Here is a 22006-nt window from a genome sequence, read left to right as displayed (position 1 = left end):
GGTGTTCAAAAAAACATTTTTTAAATTAAAATAATTGAGACAAAAAGAAGAATATATATGTACTTTATCTAATTCAAAATACGTTTAAATGTTGTCAGAAAACAGTAAAAATGTTTATTTGACAAATAAATATTGTTTTTTGCTTCAATTCAATGTTAAAGCTGCCACCCACCTGCCTCTTGCTATGTAGTTTGAACATTTCGTTCAAGCGAAAATCAATGTTTATTTGTCAAATTTTTTTTTTCTGTTTACTGAAAGTAGGAAAACGCATTTTGAATTAAATAAATTACATACATTTTTCTTTTTGTCTCAATTATTTTAATTAAAAATTTTTTTTTGAACACCCTGTATAAATAATTATGTTAATGTTTACATTACTGAACAGAGAATTAAATACCCTTTCAAATGAGCTATCACATGACCCCTATTCTCACTTAAAATATCATCGATTACGTCACCACGCCCAGATGGATGACGTCACTACTATGATATATATGCCAAAAAATCGGAAATTAAAAATAAAAATCGACGTGTTTTGTGATTTTTCTTTAAAGTTGGCGGTTTACGAAATAATGAATTTATGCGTTACTTTATGGACGCACTGTATATGAGACCTTTCGCTGTTTAACCGTTTAACGATGTTTAGAAACTCTCTGTGGTATGAGTTCTTCTTTAGACTTCTTCATTTTGTAATATGGTCGGACCATGGAATTTTTTCAATACAGTTTAGCGATCTTACTTTAAGTGACCAGATCTCGCTATCGGAGAATATGTAGCATTTTAGGACACATATACAGAGATCCAAAGAAATTTCGCGCTCACAAAGGTAGTTATTAAATTTGGTAAAATTATTTCTAGCTATTGCTACTCGTAGTATCACTTCTTCATCACAGTCCCATTTATTATTTAAAGTATAAACTCCATTCTTCAAGTTGGTTGTTTATTTTGAACTATGCTTGCATAAGGGATGGTCTGCTAATTATCATTAATTTGGTTTTTGTGATGTTAATGTTCATCGAGTTCTATCTAGGATCCTACATCAGTAATACAGGATCTTTTGAAACAGAAATACGTAGGAGAATAGGCATGGCCAAAAACGCTATGAGTTGATTATCGAAAATCTGGAAAGATCGCTCCTTGTCGAAGAACACCAAAATAAGATTAGTACGTGCCTTAATTTTTCCCATATTTAATTACGGATCCGAAACATGGACAATGAAATCGGACGACTGAAAAAGGGTTGACGCCTTTAAATTGTGGTGCTGGAGAAGAATGCTTCGGATCTCATGGACGGAACACAGAACAAATCACTCAATCCTCCAAGAGCTTAATATTCCGACTCGACTTTCCTCTATTTGCCTCTCCACCGTCTTAAAATTTTTCAAAGCCATATTGCAAGAAGAAGTGATGATAATCTTGAGAGACTTATAATTTCGGGAAACATTGAAGGGCGCAGAAGTAGAGGTCGCTCACCTACTCGATGGACGGATCAAGTACAGAAAGCCAGTGGAAAAACATTCTCTGACTCCATGAGGGAAGCTCAGGACAGAAGCCGATGGAAAGAGATAGTTGCTCGTATTATAGGGAATCACGACACTCAGCAATGAGGAAACGACTGAGGAGGAAGAGGATGTTAATGTTGAGACCATATTCCTCTCCAGCAGTATTTACTATTTCTTATAATTATTCTTTTGTCTGCTATAGCTGTAGCATCGAGATACCGCAAATTGTTTATGGGAATTCAATTTACGTTGGTAACTTTTTCATTTTGCTGTGCAGAAGTTGGAAGGTTGGAAGTTCTTTTCTGCATAAATGTTCTCTATGCCTACTGGCCCGATCCTGTGATCGGGGTGCCCTTCAGTACTGGACCTTCAATACTGGTCGGGGTAATCTCAAGGAGCTCCATCTGCGGAGATTCTAGGATTCCTGGGCCAGTTGTGGAGGTATGAGACAGGCTAGGCTCTACATAGTGGGGGCGTCCAAAAATCTCACAGCCCAACTTCTTCTTCTAGACCGTAGAAGATGTTCCCTGGTGGTCAGAATGCTCACCGACCACTGTAGACTCTTGCGGCACCTTCATCAACTTGGATTGGCGGATGGCCCACGGTGTGGTCTATATGATGAGTAAAATATTGACTTTTCTAGGCTACACACAGGTAAAAATCTACATATTCAATTAATAATATTAATTAATAAATAATTTTATATTTTAATTACAAAAATTTAAATATAAATATCCATTTTTATAGGTGTAATCAGCTAAATTCATCCGCTTGCCACAATTTTTATTACTGCTTATTACCTTTATGTATCTCAATCAACTAAATGCCTGTTTACAATATCAAAAGACTCATAATAAGCATTGAGTACTCATCAAGTACCTACTTGCTAGTTAAACCTACGTCGATAATTTCTTTTAAATTTTTTTACGCTATTTACATTAACAACTTAATCATAAAGTATTGCGAACTACTATTAGAGAAGAGCGAAAGGAGTGACGTAGAGTCAGAAGTATATTATTAAAGTGCGTCTCTAGGTTATAATCATGGGATCATTATGTGCTGCAGATCGGTTTCGCAAAGGAAGACCCTTGTCAATCTTTGTAAATTGGTAGGAGAGAGTTGGCAAATAAAAAATTGTTGATTTTTAAAATACGATATAAAATAATAAATGAAAAATTAAGCACAAAAATTGTTAAAAAAATAATAGAAAATAAATAAACGCGCATAATGGCTGACTACAGTCTCAAAAAAGATTCAAGAACAAGACTGCAATGGTCTGGTCACGTTGGACGTAAAAATAAAAACGATGTGGGACGAGGGGTAGACTTATTTGAAGTTGATGGAAGGAGGATAGAGGAAAGCTGAGGAGATGAAGGACTCTGTAGCAGGAGACTTGAGAGGGAAAAGTTTATAGTCTTGGCACCAGAGGGTTCACCGTGCCCTTTTCAATTCTGATAAAGAAACTCAACGGTTTTTTATGAATTTTTGGCTGCTGATTACGAATTTCGAGGGTGGATTTCGATCCGAGTGGTCAAAAAATTGTTATAAACAATTTAATTGTTTATAAGGCTCTGGCTCATAAACTAAATGAGATAAAAAATGTTTCAATTAAAATTTGATCCTTAATAAAAAACGAAGAAAAAACCGTTTACTAAACTTAAATCCAGAAATTAGAACTAAAGATATTGTAAAATTAGTGCACAATGCAAATTGCAAATTGTAAAATAATTATTTTTCGAAGCTTTATCGATCATAACTCGGCTTCTACGCATGCAAATGAGCCTTAGAAGGTGTCATTTTAAAACCTAGTTGATAGGTTTCCAAACATAGTTGTTTGTTAAATTACTTTATCTTCATTGGTTTTAAAGTTATACCCGTTTGAATTTATAATTTTCTTAAAAAAATTGTACATTAATTTGTTTATAAGGGTTTCAAGCAAACTTGAGCTATAAACATGTATACTTTAATTAACAATAATGATAGAAGAACTCAAAAGGAACAATTTGAGCTAATTAAAATGTTCGTAAGTTTATTTTTGGCTAAGATATAGATATTTTAATGGTCGCTATGAGGCTAAAGATCGGATCACAGTGAAGTAAGTATTTTTCGACGCTTTATCGATCGTCACTCGGCTTCTACGTATGCAAATGACCTTTTCAATTTTAAAGGTCTCATTTTAAAGCTTAATTAATAGACTTCCAAACAAAGTTTTTCAAATTACTTTATCTTCATTTGTTTTGAAGTTATACTCGTTGAAGTTATAATTTTCTTAAAAAATTTGTGCATTAATTTGTTTATAAGGGTATTTAGTAAATTTGAGCAACAAACATTTATACTTTAATTAACACTAATAATAGAAAAACTCAACAGAAATAGTTTGAGCTTAGGAAAGTGTTCGTAGGTTAATTTTTGGCCAAGATATCGATAGGGATTTACGCTGTGAGCCGATCTTGCTCCTCATTGCGCGCTATTAAAATATCGATATCTTGCCCAAAAATAAACTGACAAACATTTTCGTGAGCTCAAATTGTTCCTTTTGAATTCTTCTATGATTATTGTTAATTAAAGTATACATGTTTATAGCTTAAATTTGCTTGAAACCCTTATAAACAAATTAATGTACAATTTTTTATAAGAAAATTATAACTTCAAACGGGTATAACTTTAAAAAAAAATGAAGATAAAGTAATTTAACAAACTTTAATTGAAAGCCTATTAATTAAATTTTAAAATGAGACCTTCTAAGGCTCATTTACATGCGTAGAAGCGAAGTGACGATCGATAAAGCTTCGAAAATTATTATGCAACTTGCAATTTGCTTTGTGCACTGGGTTTACAATATCTTGAGTTCTAATTGTTGGATTTAAGTTTAGTAAACGGATTTTCTTCGTTTTTTATTAAGGAACAAATTTAATTTGAAATATTTTTTTATCTCTTTTAGTTTATGAGCCAGAGCCTTATAAACAATTTATAAACAATTAAATTGTTTAGAACAATTTTTTGACAACTCGGATCGAAATCCACCCTCGAAATTCGTAATCAGCAGCCAAAAATCCATAAGAAACCGTTGAGTTTGTCCATCAGAATCGAAAAGGACACGCTGACCTATTTGGCGCCTAGACTATTAGGTAGGAAACAAGAGGGATAGAAATGAGTGGCGAAGAAGAGTAAGGAACAGTGACCGCTGAAAAGGCAAAGCCGAGGAAGAAGAAGATGAAGACGCACAAGCTATAAGTTATTGCGAAAACTGCAAATGAGTTTCCTCTACAATTTCTTTTATATCATTTTAGAAACCATTTCGATATAGAAACCGAACATTAATTGATGTCGGCTTCTGTTGAATCGAAATATTTCAAATTTTATAATATAACTAATCTCTAATACGGCGCAAACATAACCAGTAGGTACTTCTATTAGTCTAAGAGTTAGTAAACCTTCCGACTAACGGTCTTCCTGTAAGGCTAGAAATTTGTATAGTGATAATTCATAGCACACCAAGGCTAAAAACCATAACCTGGCAGGCATCAGCCCTACGTATATCTACCAGGTGAATCGAAAAGTGCATAGTTTAGGGGTAAAATAAACTTTCTCCTGTAAGGTTTAAATTTAAGTATGTGTTTGAGTAAGTCATTTAGAAGAAATGTGTACAATGACAGGCGATTATGAAAAGCTAAGACCTTGCCAGGCGAGGGGAAAGATTAGGGGTTTTTCCTAAAATTATTTTTTCTTGCATCGAACAAAGTTTTTTTAGATTTTTTGAATCATTCAAAACAGAAAAGGTCTTCAGTGGCTTTTCTCTTAGGTTAATGGTTTTTGGCATATACGCGATTAAAAATTTAAAAGTTGCGAAATCGGCCATTTTTAACCCTGAATCGGACATTTAACTGAAAATTTTAATGTTACCAAGGTAGTTAGATGATCTTTAAACATCGACTGATGAAATCCCGAAGAGTTTTTTGCAATGCAACATCGAAAACCCCTTTGTTTTTTAATTGCTAATCAAGCGGGCGCGACACTGTAGTATAAGTGAGGACGTTTGAGTTTGCATAAATTCATTACCTCGAGAATGGGCAAATTTAGATTAAAGATAAATCCTCAGACAGGTTGATTTTTATTTTTAAATTAGAACTTTTTGGCACATATATAATACTAGTGACGTCATCCATATGTGCGTGATGACGTAATCGATGATTTTTTTAAATAAGAGTAGGGTCTGTGTGATAGCTCATTTGAAAGGTTATTTAATTCTCTATTTAGTAATATAAACATTCACATAATTATTTATACAGGGTGTACAAAAGTCTTATTTATTAAATTAATTGAGACAAAAAGGAGAAAATTTTTTTGCACACCCTGTATAAATAATTATGTTACCGATTATATTACTAAATAGAGAATTAAATAACCTTTCAAATGAGCTATCACACGACCCCTACTTTCATTTAAAAAATCATCGGTTACGTCATCACGCCCAGATGGATGACGTTAATAGTATTATATTGTAACAAAATAATTATTGACCTACCCTCGTATACCAGCTCACGTCTCCGCACAGACAGAACACTATCGATGTTTCGAGATACGCCGATGCAGCGCCGATGACGTGCAAGCGGTCACATGGACATAGCTGGAGATATATAGATATTTCTGGAATATCTGTATCGCATATATAAATAGGACATATTTGTAAATAGAGTTAGTCTTAAGCTAAAGTTTGTAAAGTAAACTTGTATAAATAAATAATAAAGTCGTAAATAAATTACGAACCGCTAGTTTTATTGTAATTAGAAGTAATTACACTAATAACCGCTACAGTGGTGTTAACGGTGTGGAGTGTAAATAAATGAAAAGTGAAAAAAAAGACTTTTGAACTTTATTCGTCGGGAATAATCGGAGTGCGTTAATTGTTCGGTATTCGGAAAGACTTTTGAACTTTATTCGTCGGGAATAATTGAAGTGCGTTGATTGTTCGGTATTCGGAAAGACTTAGACATTTTGAAAAGTACGTGTGTGCCGACCAAAGATGTTGCTACAAGAACTGACCATAAAACAGCTCCGTGAACAATTAGAAGAGTACGAATTAGACAGCAGTGGGTGCAAGATAGTCCTACAAGCACGACTCAAGGATGTCCTCACGAAGAACGGAGATGACCCAGAGACGTTCCACTTCCAGTCAGCAGAACAAGTAATCTTATCGAAATTAAAAACTGTTTCTGAAACGATCAATGAAACTTCTAGTCAAAACAATGAGAAATTCGAAAGTGTTTCGCAAAAGATTGATGAAACTTGTAGAAAAAGCGACGATAAATTCGAAAATGTTGCTAAAAGATTCGATGAGACTTCTCAAATAATTAAAGACGTATGTAGTCAAAACAATGAGAAATTCGAAAGTGTTTCGCAAAAGATTGACGAAACTTTTAAAGAGGTCTGTAGACAAAACAACGAAAAACTTGAAGAAGTTTGTAGACAGAACGACGAGAAATTTGAAGAAGTTTCTAGAACATTCGATAAGATGCAGAAAAGTGTAGAGACCGTAGAAGAAAAGATCAAACAACTAGAGAGCATGATAACCGATACAAAAGTACAACCATCAGTTAATGCAGCAGCGTTAGATCCTGTGGTGAAAGATGAACTACCGAGAGACGAAACGTCGCATAATATGAGATTCAAATTACCACCATTTGATGGAAAGTCCTCTTGGTCCATATATCTTAGACAGTTTGAAGCTATTGCGACCGCCAATCATTGGACCGAACAAGAAAAGGCTGTTTCCTTGACTGCTGCCTTACGAGGTGATGCTGCAGATATATTAAGGTCAATTCCCAAGGGTCAAGAAAATTGTTACTAGACCTTGTTCACTCGTCTAGAAAAACGCTATGGAGATGCCCATCTACAACAAGTATACAAAGCACAACTGCGAAGTAGAAGTCAACGAGCAAGTGAGAATCTGCAAGAATTTGAAGCAGATGTGGCTCGTGTGGTGCGGTTGGCTTATCCAGAGGTGCCAGACAGCGTTTTAGAAGAAATTGCAGTAGATACCTTCGTCAATGGGCTGAAAGATAATGAACTACAGAAAGCTTTACGACTAGCAAGACCGAAAGTTTTAGATGAAGCACTTGCTATTGCATTGGAACACGAAACGGCTAGTCAAACTTCACGAGGCCATAGAGTAAGAACCATTGAAGAAAGTGACGAACACAACGATGAACGTCTGGAGGAAATTATACGGAGAGTATTGAGTAATCAGATGCCAAAGAGACGCGAGCCTAGATGTTGGAATTGTGGAGACGTAGGCCACATTCGTCGTAATTGTAAGAAGATCGTACAGCCGTCGGAAAACTAGAGCGGGTCGACACCAAGGGGCAACTGCCGACCTCGAGAACTAGAGCCCCCATAGTAACTGTCAACCTTACGTCCTCCGGTGGAATCCACAACTTATACATCGAAGGTCGTATCAGTAATAGATGTAGATCATTTTTGGTGGATACAGGTGCAACGAGAACTATCGCACGTCCAGATGTAGTACGAGACCATAATAAATTATCACCTGCAACAGTAAAGCTTAGAACAGCGACTGGTGAGCTAATTAATACATATGGCGAGGCTAATATGTCAGTATCCATTGGCCAGACCACAGTTGAACATCAAGTATTAATTGCCGAGATCTCCGACGAATTCATATTGGGGATGGACGTACTAAGGAAAGTGGGGGCAATATTGGATGTTCAAAATGGAGTTCTCAAGATCAATGGTGAAGAGTTGCCCTTTCACGACGACAAAGAAGATGTCATCCGCTTACTTACTACATGCGACGTAACCATACCCGGTAATAGTGAGAAAATTCTGATGACCATGCTTGATGGACACTGCCGAGAGGGAAGTTTAAGGATGGTCGAAGATGTGGATAATGTCGAGTTCCTAACGGCGAAAACTTTGGTAAAAGTTCGAGATGCGATCCCTGTAAGAGTTATGAATTTAAGGGAAACTGCTATCAAGTTAAGTAGAGGAGCTTTGATCGGGCAGTGTGTTCCCGTGGCTTCAATTTGCTCTGTGAATACCAATGAGAAATCATCGAAGGCGAAGTATCCAAAGGAGCTTGTTGAGATGATCATTGAAAGATGCCAAGATCTTGATCATGAACGAACGGAAAAAGTGACATCTATGCTGATAGAGTATCAAGATGTTTTTGCTATTGACACGAAGGATAAGGGAAAAACAAGCATAGTAACGCATAAAATAAATACCGGAGACGCTCAGCCAATCAGACAACGGCCTAGACGACTTCCATTTGCGAAAAGAGATGAAGCCGAAGAGATTATCAAGGATATGGACAAACAAGGGGTAATTGAACCATCGAACAGTCCATGGACATCACCAGTAGTTCTGGTAAAGAAGAAAGATGGTTCAACGCGTTTTTGTATCGACTACCGCCAGCTCAATGCGGTAACAAAAAAAGATAGTTATCCTTTGCCCAGAATAGACGATACATTGGATACTCTCTCCGGTTCTCGTTGGTTTTCCACACTCGATTTAAAAAGTGGATATTGGCAAGTAGACATGGAGCCAGCCGATCGGGAGAAAACCGCATTTTCGATAGGATCAGGGCTTTGGCAGTTTACGGCTATGCCGTTTGGTTTATGTAATGCCCCTGCCACATTTGAAAGATTAATGGAGGCAGTTTTAAGAGGTCTAACATGGAAAACATGCCTGGTTTACTTGGATGATGTAATTGTGGTTGGAAGGTCCTTTGATGAACATGCCAAGAATCTAATAGACGTCTTTCAACGATTGAGGGCAGCGAACTTGAAGTTAAGTCCGAAGAAATGTCACATGTTTCGACGAGAAGTTAAGTACTTAGGACATATTGTATCGAGTAATGGTGTAACAGCTGATCCTGAAAAGATTGATGCAATTAAAGATTGGCCAGTACCAAAAGATAAACATGAAATTAGAAGTTTCCTTGGCCTATGTACATATTACCAACGATTTGTCAAAGGATTTGCCAATATCTCCAAGCCCCTAACAAAGTTGACGGAGGAGGGCAAAGAATATACATGGAGTGAGGAGTGTCAAAAAGCTTTCGAACAACTACAAAGGGCTCTGATCAGTGCACCGATATTAAGCTACCCGGGACAGGCAGGAAAATTTGTTTTGGATACCGATGCTAGCAACAGTGCCATAGGAGCTGTTCTCTCACAAATCCAGGATGGACAGGAAAAAGTCATCGCTTATTTCAGCAAAGTCCTGTCGAAACCAGAAAGAAACTATTGCGTTACCAGAAGAGAACTGCTGGGTGTAGTGAAGGCTTGCGAACATTTCCATAAATACTTGTACGGCAGAAAGTTCCTTCTTCGAACAGATCACGCTGCTCTAAAATGGCTCATACAATTCCGTAATCCAGAGGGCCAGATGGCAAGATGGTTAGAACGACTTCAAGAATATGATTATGAGATAGAACACAGGGCCGGAAGAGTTCATTCAAATGCTGATGCCCTTTCGAGACGACCATGCAGTGCAAATTGTAATCACTGTGCCAAATTAGAGGAACGATTTTGCCCCGTGAGACGAACCACCGTCGTTAATGAGCAATGGCAGCCACAACAGTTACAAGAAGCCCAAGAAGACGATCCATGTATAAAAAGAGTATTGGATTGGATGCGTCGAGGTGAGAGACCTAGTTGGCAAAACATTAGTGAATGTAGTCCGGAAGTCAAGGCCTACTGGAGCCAATGGAATTGCCTGATACTAAAAGATGATCTTCTGTACAGAACCTTTGAGAACGATGATGGTACAGAATCTAAGCTTCAGTTGATTGTACCTAAAAGTAAAGTGTCAGAAGTATTGCGTCAGTTGCATGACGGTACATCAGGTGGACACTTTGGTATTACGAAGACTCTGCAAAAGGTTCGAGAACGGTTCTATTGGGTGAACTGTAAAGATGATGTAAGAAGATGGTGCCGGAAATGTGAACTGTGTGCATCCGGTAATGGTCCAGTTGGTAAAAAGAGAGCACCCATGAGACAGTACAATGTTGGAAGTCCTATGGAAAGAGTAGCAATCGACATTGCAGGTCCATTTCCAGAAACCGATGCTGGAAATAAATACATTCTGGTAGCCATGGACTATTTTACGAAATGGACCGAGGCCTATGCATTACCGAATCAAGAAGCTGCTACCGTTGCAGAGGTACTTGTTAAAGAATTCTTCAGCCGATTTGGTGTTCCCTTGGAGATCCACTCCGACCAAGGGCGAAACTTTGAGTCAGCTCTTTTCCAAAACGTTTGTAAATTGATTGGTGCCAATAAGACCAGAACAACACCCCTGCATCCTCAATCAGATGGAATGGTCGAGAGGATGAACCGAACGATGGGTAAACACTTGTCCAAAGTTGTATCTGAACATCAGCGAGATTGGGACCAACACATTCATTTATTCCTGATGGCCTACCGCTCGGCCGTGAATGAAACTACAGGTCAAACACCAACCTGCCTGATGTTGGGTCGTGAAGTTCGTTTGCCCTGCGACCTAGAGTTTGGCTGCAGACCTTCTGAGGAATATGTTGCAGGCGAAGAATACGTAGACCGCCTGAAGTTACGAATGAACAACATTCATGAACTTGCCCGACAACACATCCAGATAGCCAGTGACAGAATGAAAGATCAATATGATTCTCGCTGCAAGAATGAAAGCTTCGAAGTAGGTGATCTTGTCTGGCTTTATAATCCACAACGTCGTCGAGGCCTGTGTCCTAAACTGCAAAGACAATGGGAAGGTCCGTATGAAGTTAAGAAGAAAATAAATGACGTAATATACAGAATTAAGAAGTTACCAAACGGTAAACCAAAAGTTATTCACATAAATCGTCTTGCACCATATGCTGGCTCAAATGAAACAGAGGAAGCCCGAGTCCTCCAACAGGAGATGAAAGATGCACCACAGCCAAGTTTTAAGGAATTTATGTCAAATTACGCAGAAAGAAAGAGTGCTAGATTCGGCGTGACCACAGAAGTTCAGCAAGATCTGTTTGGTGTTCCAGAAAACGTCTCTCTAGCCCACTGTGTTGCACAAGACCTCGAGATGACTAAAGGAATCTCGTCCGTATTCAATAGAAAGTTCGGCCGCCTGGACGAGTTAAGGAATCAACAACCTAAAATTGGAAGAGTATTGCGATTGGAAGATGGTCCTCGATCTTTGCTGTATATAGTGACCAGGAAGTCTTATACGGACACGCCAAGCTACGAGAACATATGGCGTGCTCTAACTAATTTGAAGAAAATGGTCTGTAATTATGACATTAAAGATTTGGCTTTACCAAAAATTGGCCATGCAGTAGAAAATCTGGATTGGAAGATTGTGAGAAGCATGCTGGAAGTGATCTTCAGAGAAACTGGCGTACGGATTACTGTGTGTTGCATGAACCCGAAGATGTCATACCCTTCAAAGACAGTAGACTGTTACTTCTTTTCTAGGGGTGTATGCAGAGCTGGAGAATCCTGTAGATTCCGCCATCCTGGGCCATCTAGAGTTGCTGATCGGGACGCTCAGATCTTAAGAGGGGAGCAGTGTAACAAGATAATTATTGACCTACCCTCGTATACCAGCTCACGTCTCCGCACAGACAGAACACTATCGATGTTTCGAGATACGCCGATGCAGCGCCGATGACGTGCAAGCGGTCACATGGACATAGCTGGAGATATATAGATATTTCTGGAATATCTGTATCGCATATATAAATAGGACATATTTGTAAATAGAGTTAGTCTTAAGCTAAAGTTTGTAAAGTAAACTTGTATAAATAAATAATAAAGTCGTAAATAAATTACGAACCGCTAGTTTTATTGTAATTAGAAGTAATTACACTAATAACCGCTACAATATATATGCTAAAAAGTCATAACTTAAAAAAAATTGACCTGTCTCAGAATTTCTCTCCAAATTTGCCCATTCTCGAGATAATGAATTTATGCAAACTCAAACGTCTTCACTCATACTACAGTGTCTCGCCCGCTTGATTAGCAATTAAAAAACAAAGGAGTTTTCGATATTGTATTGCAAAAAACTCTTTGGGATTTCATCAATCGATGTTTAACGAATATCTATCTACCTTGGCAAGATTGAAATTTTCAGTTAAATGCCCAATTCAGGGATAAAAATGGCCGATTTCGCATTTTTAAATTTTTAATCGCTTATATGTCAAAAACTATTAACCTAAGAGAAAAGTCACTAAAGACCTTTTCTGTTTGGAATGATTCAAAAACCTAAAAAAACTTCGATGCAAAAAAAAATAATTTTAGGAAAAACCTCTAATTTTTCCCCTCGCCTGGCAAGGTCTTATGCTATTCAGAATCGCCTGTCATTGTACATATTTCTTCTAAATGGCTTACTCAAACAAATACTTAAATTTAAACCTTACAGGAGAAAGTTTATTTTACCCCTAAACTATGCACTTTTCGATTCACCTGGTAGATACACGTGCAGGGCTGATGCCTGCCATGTCATGGTTTTTAGCCTTGGTGTGCTATGAATTATCACTATACAAATTTCTAGCCTTACAGGAAGACCATTAGTCGGAGGGTTCACTAGCTCTTAGACTATATACACATCAAAACAGAGCCAAAATACCTGAGAATTCATCATGATTATCATAAATTTTTTACTTCAAAAATTGTAATATCTCTTTTTTGTTCAGTCGTTAGAGATTCGACCTCTAAGAATCATACAAACCAACTGAATATTGCTAAAAATGTCAATTTTGGACCCCAAAACAGTTTGCTAATCATATCCCCGGACTTCCCTCTAAACCTCCCTCGTAGGTGAGAGGGAACTTTTTAAACAAAAAATGTACCTCAGATAATTTTGAACAAAAATGTTTATTAGCACTTTTTGTGTAGAATGAACCGTTCTCTCAGAAACAACGCCTGAAGCGACCAGTGATTTTGAAGGTTAGTTACGCACGCGAAATAAATTTAAATAAAATTTGTATCAATTCGACGGTACAACTTCGATATCTTTTGATCAGAGTTTTCTATCGACAAAATTCAAAATGCGTTTTACAGGTGAGGAGTGCAGCTTTCGTATGCAATTTTTGTATTCTGAGGAAAGTCCGTTTCTATAAAGCTTTTAAATAGATAAACAACATATCAACAAACTTCAAGTGATCAGAGAGCTATAGAACGGAGTATGCTCAAAATTAAGCTCAGCGATCTCAAATCCAACGAAGAAACAAGAAGAAGATGAAAAGTAACAGGTGTGTTCTAAAAGATTGGCATATTAAAATGGAACTGGGCGGGATACATAGGAAGAATGGAAGACAACTGTTGGACGAAGCGAATTCTTAAATGGCGACCAAGAACAAGTAAGATAAGTAGAGGCAGACATCCAACCAGATTGACTGATGACATCAAGCGAATGGTTGACCACGAATGGGTGCAAGAAACAACGATCAGAAATAAATGGACATACCTAAGGGAGGCTTACATCCGACGATGAATGGCTGTTGATGATGATGATCTCCTACAAGCTGCTCTTCTTGTAGTATATTTATTAAATACTCTATGTATTTGTTAACTAGGTTGTAAATTGCAGTAAATACATCAAATAATAAGAATTACAAAAAGTAAACACTAAAGATATTAACTTCAGAAAAATATGGTAACAAACGCCTGACGTCTCAGGTAGACCAATAGAGAACTGTGCGATCCCGCTGATAGAAAAAATAGAATATCAAATAACTATCGAAATGAATAGAAAGAAGAAAAAAAGATTCTTCTACAGTTCATTCGTTATTAATGTGTCGTTTATTATAAATTAATTTCTAACCAATAGATGTACCTGCAACGACACGAAAAACCCACGAATCAGGCGTCTGAAACTGGCGTCGTTACTCATCTTGAAAGCGAATGAACTATATAACTAACAAGAAAATACATCATTTAAGTCTAGCACTTTGAGTACAGTTTGAAGTTATTTTCAAAATAATGACGCTTAGGCTAAGGCTCCACGGGCGACAAATTTACGCTAGCAGTAGCCGTAAAACGAATTTGAGGTTCCGCGGAACGGAATAGGAATAGCCGAACTGAACCGACTACAGAACTTGTTTTACGGCTACTGCTGGCGTAAAATTGTCGCCCGTGGAGCCTTAACCTTAGAAAAGATTTTGAGTGACTAAATACAAAGAAATACAAATAGATCTAATGCTGGAAATGATTCGTGAGGATAATATAAGACCAATATTCCGAAAACCCTTATAATAAAATTTAATATACTTTAGTATATTCTTTTTATTGTGATTAGATAAACTTTTTCAAATTTTTTAACTGCTTATATTTACAATAACTTATAAATTGACAAAAAAAGATGCATTTCAGCACAACCCTATAATATACCCCACTTTTCCCTATTGTCTAAATGTACCTGTTCAGTCTGCAGTAAGTATAATGGTTGATTATATTAGTATGTAGCAGATTTAAGACAATACTGGGCCGAGCCGGTTTGGTCTGACATGAAAAAAACTAATGCCTTCGCAAGAAACCCTTACTCAAAGCCTTTTGTCCGCTGGGTAAAAAATAAGCTAAAAATAAATACTGCTCAGCAAAAACTTGTAGAAATAATTTTGGTTTGTCAATTCCTGCTAATATTGTGATGGTAGCAGTATTTGGTAAATTACAAAAATAATACTTGCAACAGTGCAACAGAAACACTGCCTTTAAAAAATACAGTTAAGTTATTTTTTTTAATATTAAATAAATGTCATAAAATGTTACTAAATTCATAAAACTTTATAGAAAGAACAACAATTTTATTAAAATACAACAAAACATAGAGTAAGAAAACAATTTACAGCAAAACAAGGTATATTAGATGAAGAATGGTAGAAAATTTGTTGGTAATCAAATTATGTAAATCAAAGCATTACCAACTAGATAGGTACATACATTTTCTAAATAGGTAAGTACCTATGTAATTTTTTATTACAATACTGAAACATTTACAATCAAGTACGTATCTGTTGCTTTTAAAAACTATTTAAAAAGTTACTACAATTATAAACTTGCTTTTGTCTGTGTCCTCACAACAATAAAAACTAATATACCTATACAATATTTGTTTATCCATAACCTCCATATTGAACAATTATTGTCATGTCATTTGAACACCCAATCAGAGCAAAGGTATAATGCGTCTGAGTCGGGAACCAAGGTTTTTGATGAATTCGCGCATATTAAATTTCACTCCCATCGTGCCTAAAGAAGTATAACTTTAAAAACTATACTATTAGCCATCTCAAAAAAAAGTTATACGCTTTTTTCCAAAAAAAAAAAAATTAAAAACATTTTTTAAGGTTATGTACACTCAACATACGGATCTATAAAAAATATAGACATCTTTTGTAAAAGCCTCAACTATGCCTATCAATTTTTTGAAATTTTAAAATTGATTGCATCCCACCTAAAAAAATAAAAACGAAAAGTGAAGTTTTTGATGGTGTGGGAAGGGAGAAGGGGGTGGTGGGTTAAAATTACGCTGAGTCTTATTTTTTAATCACATAGAACTTAAAAAAATTTAAAAAATTGAATTCTGGGAGAAGGGGGGGGGTAACTTTTAATTTATTTATCCCGTCCATCAATGGAAAGTTGGATGTGCCACTGTCGACGCATGTGCCACTAAAAAGTGACGGCACAGTGTTCATACGTTTTCTTTTAAGTTGTACTATTTAAGTTATAGGATCATATCGTGCCTAAAATGATTAACAAATTTCACCTATAGCGGCTCTAATAAGTCTATTACCCTTGATGCGAAATAGCAATGTGTTATACAACAAAGGAATGAAAACAAGACTTTTGTTATTCAACGTTTTTCAACAACTTAGTTTGCAGGTAAGAACTTCATATCTATCCTCTAACTGCTTTAAAATCTTTCACTAAACCATATAGAAGGTTGTCAATTTTTTACATATAAAAGAGTCTACCTATTAGTCCTTGGGCCCACACTTACAAAAAATTATGATTCATGCCGAGTCGGACAAATTTTCTAATACGGAAAATTTTCGAGAGGGGGGCGTCTTGTAAATATAGAGGTTTCTAAACTTTGGTGCGTCCGACAAATGGAACACCCTTAAAAATTTGTCGGACAATATTATCAGTTAATTGTAAATAATTTTATCAAACCATCCTGCAAAAATCAGCTATGAGGGTATACATTTTATGACTCTTTATGATGCATGCGCTCTCACCAAACACAGCAAAAATATGGAGTCACGAACTTTTCAAAATTATAAAAAAAAATGCTTACAAACAAATGGAATATTTCCGTAAGTATTAGTTTAAATTTAATTCATAAAATGGAAATGAAATAGACTTGGTAAGATGCATCTGTTAAAAGAAAAAAATTGAATTACGAGCAGTTTCCTGAGGTATTAACATAATATTTATATTTAAAGCGGTAAAAGGCAAAACATTATAGGAAAAAATATATAGTTTTATTTTGTTACAAAATAAATAAATTTATTTATAACAAAATTAAAGAATTTTTGAACATTGATAATGCGCTATTTAGGTGTCCCTATTTTAGTTACATGGGATTAAAAGAAAAGAAGAAAATTGCTTCATATTGGAAGCCGAGTAAATTTATTTTTTTACGTATACCGATTTTCTTAACCTAGTTTTCTTGGTATTTTTTACGCGCCTTTTTTAATATTATAATGTATGTTACGAATACCTTAAAGTTATAAAAAGTTTTATCCAGATAGAGCTCCGAATGGTAATGGTCCAAGGGTTACCGTCCTATTTTTTATAATTTCCTCGGAAATGCCGGCAAACTTTGATCGGTTGTATCTCAGGAATCACTGCTCGTAATTCAACTTATTTTCTTTTAAAAGAAGTTCCTTACAAAGTCTCCTCAAGGTCGATTTATGAATTTAATTTAAACAGATAGTTATTGAGATGGCTATTTGTTTATAAGCAAAGAAATTGTCTATAATTTTAAAATATTGTTGAGCCCACCCAAATAATTTGATTTCAATTGTATAAAGTGCGTTGGATAGGTGGGGGGCTCTTTTATTTGTAAAAAAATTGGCAAACTTCTATGTGCTTTAGTTTTCATATTAATAATATTTGGTCATATTAATTTACTACTTTAGACATAGATAATAATTCTTCTGATTTATGCGTTTTATTCAGTTTGTAAAGATTTTTTTACCGACACTAATACAGATTATACACCGCATCCCCCGGTAGATTGCAAGCTATAGCAGAAACGCGACAGTAGACCGCATACTATAGTACCTCCCAAGAGGTTTTACAAAAAATTTAAAAATAAAGTAAAGTTAATTGAGTTTAAATGAGTCAGGATACACCCATATTATTTTATAAAAACTATATCCAGTAATTTACATTATTTTGTATTAATATTTCTTTACTTACCAAAACTATTAAAAAAATACCATATTCAATCAAAAAATTTGAAATGATTCAGTAGTCTTTCAGTCTATACTGAGTTATTTTAGAGTTTTTTTTATTGCACGGTATTTTTTTTCATTCGATTGCAAAATAACTAAAAAAATATTCTGCTCCAATTTTCGCGAACTTTTCGTAGTTTTTTAATGTTTGTTGTCACATGCGAAACTTGGTATTCGTCCATTTGGTAGGCCAAAAAAATTGTTTATAACTTAATTTTGACGCATGTCAAAATTTTTAATGTGTTTTAAATGTATTCATTTTCGTCGAGTCGTGAAAAAACTAATAAATATTTTAGAAAAATTTAAACACAGAATGAAAGATTACATTATTACCGAGGGCTGAACGTCCCTGAAAACTTCTATAATGTTTATTTTAATAAGTTGCAGGGGTGAAAATAAAAGAGAAAATTTAGTGTGATTTTTAATTGCGAATATTTCATTCAAAAGAAACTTTTTATTTGTTCTAAGGGACTTTCCTCCCTCGGTAATAAAGTAGTCTTTCATTCTGTTCTGCGTTTAAATTTTTCAAAAATACTTATTATTTTTCTCAGGATTCGAAAAAATGAATACATTTAAAACACATTGAAAATTTTAACATGCGTCAAACTTTTGCAGTTTCGTCCGTTCCCCTTAAGTTTTTGTTGTGCAAGAATTTAAAATTTTTAATTTTTTAAGCAAAATAAAAAAAAATGCATTAGAACTTTGCTCCAAAATAAATGGTTTTAAAGTTATAATCAAGAAAAGAAGAAGAAGAAACTATGTTTCGATGAACATTTTTAAATATTTTAATTTTTTTATTAATATTCCCAACCTATTTGGGTCAACTATTATTATTGAATTTATAAAACTTTTTCTGCAAAAATCAGAATGCGACCTCTCGCCTCCACCTCAAACAGATCTGCTCTGGCCTAGTAGAGTATAATAGACCTTGGGCACACACTTAAAAAAAATTATTACCTCCCTTCCAGGAGACTTTTTTATTCAGTTATTCATGTCCAGTCGGATAACTTTTCTATTTCGAAAAATTTTCGGGAGGGGAGTGTTTGTAAATATAGAGGTTTATAAACTTCGGAGCGTCCGAAAAATAGAGTACCCTCAAAAATTTGTCTGAAAATATTATCAGTAAATTGTAAGTATTTTTATAAAATAATCCTGCAAAAAAATCATTATTTATTACTAAACAGTTCACCCCTCATATGAAAGGGGCGCCCGCATCATAAAGAGTTATAAACTTTATACCCTGATAGCTGGTTTTTGTAGGATTTAGTTTGATAAAAATATTTACAATTAACTAGTAATATTGTCCGCCAAATTTTTAAGGGTACCTACTACAGATGTCGGACACACCAAAGTATAGAAACCGCTATATTTACGAAAGGCCTTCCTCCCCAAATAATTTTCCGAAATATAAAAGTTGTCCGACTTGAGATAAATAATAAAAAAAGTCGCATGAGGAATATAATATTTTTTCCGTCTAGCTGAAACCATTATTGCCATAAATAATACTTATTCAATCAGTCAATAAGTATCTTTTTAAGACTAGAGCCAATGATGAACAAGAAAAGCAAAAAATATTATTTGGATGAAACATCGAGACCTATATATTAGGACAAACATACATGAATCCTGAATTAAAAACTGAGGGAACCAGAAAATCAAAAAGAAAAATTAAGGAAGCTTGTTTTTTTTGGTTTTCTCCTAATTTACGAAGAGATGAAGGCTACAAAATCAAAGTTTTGTTCTGTATTAATTTGACATTACCAAGGCAGAAACAAGTTTATAAAGAATTTAGTAATTTTTAATTAAGATAACAAAAAACCTCAACAATTGGTGCTGGTGCTATTATAGTATGCGGTCTACCCTGAGAACGCGTTCTGCCTGTGCATACCTATTATATTGTGTAGAATAACCCAATGTTGTGGTTTAACTATTCCCAGATAAAATAGTAAATTGATATGACAAGGTATTAATTTGTAATGTTAAAATAATACATCTTCTGATTTATGCGTTTTATTTAATTTGAAAAGATTTTTTTTTGGGCATAGTATACCTGTGTTGCTAAACAACACGATTTGCTCACAATAACGAACGTCTTTACAAAGTGAATAAAACGCATAAATCAGAAGAATTATTATTTTAATTTTTCAAATTGATACTTTGCATATCAGTTTACTACATATTTTGGTTATATCAGTTTACTATTTTAGTTGGGAATGAGCCACAAAATTGACTTATTCACAACTAAAATAGTAAACAGAGATTTAACAAGGTATTAATTGTAAAGATTTGTTACCGACACTCTAATATAATACAGACTATACACTCCATCCCTCGGTAGACCGCAACCTATAGCACAAACGCGACGGTAGACCGCATACTATAAAAGCACCCAACAATTTTTACAAAATAGTTTAAAATAAAGCAAAGTTAAACATAAAAACGTTTTCAATATTTAAGTGACTCAGGATAAACCCATATTATTTTATAAAAACTATATCCAGTAATTTACGTTACATATTTTGTATAAATATTTTTGTTACTTACCAAAACTATTCAAAAAAATACCATATTCAATCAAAAAATTAGAAATGATTCACTACACTGAGTTATTTTAGAGTTTTTTATTGCACGGTAATTTTTTTTATTCGATTGCAAAATAACTAAAAAAATAGTTTGCTCCAATTTTCGCGAACTTTTCGTAGTTTTTGAATGTTTGTTGTCACATGCGAAACTTGGTATTCGTCCATTTGGTAGGCCGATATACTTATAGGATCCCCCTCCCCTTCCTTGAAGTCTTTTGCAAGCTGGATGGAATTCGCAAAGAAGATTCACCGGCGATCATCGGCGTCATCGGGAGCTAAACCAACAATTCAACGGTCTTCTTATTCTTTTCTTCTTCGTTTACAATGTCGAGGACGAGGACGTCATTGTTACACTTTTGGTAACATCGCACGCTACGCATATATATTCGCAACTTGTATCATTAGCAAAGTTGTTTTCCTCACAATGTATACGTTTAAAACCGATAAAGTTAGTAAAGAAGACTTATTTTTAAGTAAACTAACAAACATTATTCTTCTAAGTCTTAAACTCTGTTGAAAAATATGTTAGATACCTATTTTTAACGAAAAATTGATATTTTTATTTAAAACCTACTATGAGCTCCTAAATAGTTTAAATGTAATTCATTCAAAGAATAAAATTAGCAATTTAATATAATTAACAACAGTTAATAGGTAATAAAAAACTAATTAGTTTTATTTATTTTTAAACCACAGTTTTGGTACGAATTTATTACCAAAAATATAAAAAAATGGTACTTACTCATTTTTTTAGTTTGGAACCCAAAGTTCTTTGTGTCTTGCAATTATGTATTGAAAAGCAACAGAAGGACGGAACATGATAATATCTACGAACAAGTGGTGAAACATGTTTCTGATTTATACTCCAGGGTAATAGTTGGAAATAGACCATGTTCGGGCACTCAAAGATCCAGGTAGGTGACTACTTGTTTAGTTATTGTAGACTTATAGGAAGAAAACCTACCTGTTTCCTGCCTAGAGTTCGCGTCCGTTTTTTAATTAATAATAATTTTTTCGATTTTTTGGACCCCATTTAAAAGCGAAACTGTTGACATAAAACTACAAAATTTAATTTTTTGGAACATTGAAAAACCTTCAAAATGCCGATTTTTGAAAGTTAAAAAGTTAATTTGTTGCTACGCAAACTGCAAAATAAGTGAAAATCGTTATTTGTTAATAACTTTTACTAAAACTGCTTTAGAACTTTAGTCAAAGTTGTGTATTGGGGTACCTAAAAAACCCTCAAAATTTGAGACCGATCCATTAATTAGTTTAAAAGTTATTCTATTTGTTTATCCCAGAGACCTGTATTTTGCAATAAGATAAGACAGAAAATAATGAACATAAGGCAATTCTGCGTATGTCAAATGAAAGCAGTAAAAAGTGATACTATCAAAATGTACTAAAAAAGATAAAAAATTATCTAATGTAATCAAAAATACTAATGCCAAATTTTTGAAATT

At 34.7% G+C, this 22006-nt stretch overlaps 1 protein-coding gene across 17 annotated transcripts in view; it reads right to left on the bottom strand.

Moving 5' to 3' along the window:
- Positions 1-20697, bottom strand: part of LOC114329291 (hornerin-like) — a 174259-nt gene extending 153562 nt beyond the window's left edge. For 16 of the 17 annotated variants that reach the window (XM_050642578.1, XM_050642582.1, XM_050642586.1 and 13 more), the window contains exon 1: positions 20506-20696. The gene's annotated coding sequence lies outside the window, so the exon portion shown is untranslated. Of the gene's footprint in view, positions 1-20505 lie in introns of all 17 variants that reach the window. The other variant, XM_050642595.1, reaches the window with a different exon arrangement.
- Between the last annotated feature and the right edge of the window lie 1309 nt (positions 20698-22006).

This window comes from Diabrotica virgifera, chromosome 2, assembly GCF_917563875.1.
Source record: "Diabrotica virgifera virgifera chromosome 2, PGI_DIABVI_V3a".
Lineage (NCBI taxonomy): Eukaryota > Metazoa > Arthropoda > Insecta > Coleoptera > Chrysomelidae > Diabrotica > Diabrotica virgifera.
The sequence above is the reverse complement of the archived record's forward strand: the minus strand, read 5'-3'. Positions and strand labels throughout refer to the sequence as shown.